We start from the raw sequence: 1,086 nt of genomic DNA, 5'->3' as shown, positions 1-1,086 counted from the left end.
TGCCGGGGAGTTTTCTCTTGGCTCGCGGCATCATCCACATTTGGAAAACTGCAGAGCCAGCAGCCGGCAGGACCGGGAGGGCGCGTCCAGCTGGGAGGCAGGAACTTTGACTTGCGGGCATTTTGCAAGAAAGCAGCCACCCCCCACGCGGGCAGTGGATGGCACGGGGGCTGGGTGGGGGCGCGATTCCCCTGCCGCTTTGCAACAAAGCCCCGGCAGCCGGGCATGGGGCTAAACTTACCTTGAACTTGCGGTACCCCCCACTGAGGTGCTGGTGGGGGGCAGGGATTCCTGAGCTGAGCGGCGGGCGAGGCTGCCCCTGGTCAGACTCGGCACTTCTGCAGCTCGCCCAGCCACGTCAGGGTCAGGAGGCGTTTACAGGGGCAGGGCGGTGGGGGGAGGGGGCACACGTGGGCGGAGACTAGGGGGGCTTTGGGGAGAGCAGCCCTGGTGGTCTGGGTCTGTGCAGGTCCCTGCTGGGGAGCTTGACTTCCGCGTGGCCTCCCGTGGGGCTGATGCTGGGGGCCGGGGGTGGTATTCACCTCTGAAGAGCCCGGGACGAGGCCCCCGGCACCAGGAGCCAGCTCGGTTCACCGTGGGGTCTGCCTGGAGGTGGCTGGGTGCTCTTTTTCTATCCGGATGGGAAACTTTTTGAAAAGTGACTACAATTCAGTTGTGAGTGGGCAGAAGTCCTGTGGGCTCTGGCTGGGTCTGGGGTGACTCTCCTGCCCTTTGGGACTCCCAACTTTCCCCTTGACCCCCAGACCCCATCCAAATGAATGCCTCAGCGGTGGGGAGGGCTTGAGCCAGGCTGCAGGACTGTCCCAGGCTCTGAGGGCTCGTGTGCCAGGGAGCCGGGGACGTTGAGGAGGCCTCTTCCCTGGACTCCGAGCCCAGTTATTGCGGAGGCCTTGGGAGGGCACAGATGAGCGGTGGAACCCGGGTGCCCCCGAGGTTGAAGCTCAGGCTGCCCTTTTTGTATCCTTGGCTATGTGAAAATGATAAATCACAGCAGCTACATGGAAATGGGACATCAGCTTCTGCTTCTTTCTGCCATTTGCTCTTTCCTCTGTAGAGGGGATGCCA

General features: G+C 62.7%; 1 long non-coding RNA gene across 1 annotated transcript in view; it reads right to left on the bottom strand.

Annotated features, from left to right (window-relative positions):
• Positions 1 to 377, bottom strand: part of LOC105506376 — an 8,501-nt gene extending 8,124 nt beyond the window's left edge. The window contains exon 1 of the long non-coding RNA XR_001000915.1: positions 242 to 377. This is a non-coding gene — a long non-coding RNA (uncharacterized LOC105506376). The remainder of the gene's footprint in view (positions 1 to 241) is intronic.
• Between the last annotated feature and the right edge of the window lie 709 nt (positions 378 to 1,086).

Source organism: Colobus angolensis, unplaced genomic scaffold (assembly GCF_000951035.1).
Source record: "Colobus angolensis palliatus isolate OR3802 unplaced genomic scaffold, Cang.pa_1.0 Scaffold136, whole genome shotgun sequence".
NCBI classification, from domain to species: domain Eukaryota; kingdom Metazoa; phylum Chordata; class Mammalia; order Primates; family Cercopithecidae; genus Colobus; species Colobus angolensis.
Note: the sequence above shows the minus strand (reverse complement) of the source record. Positions and strands in the feature narration are given on the sequence as shown.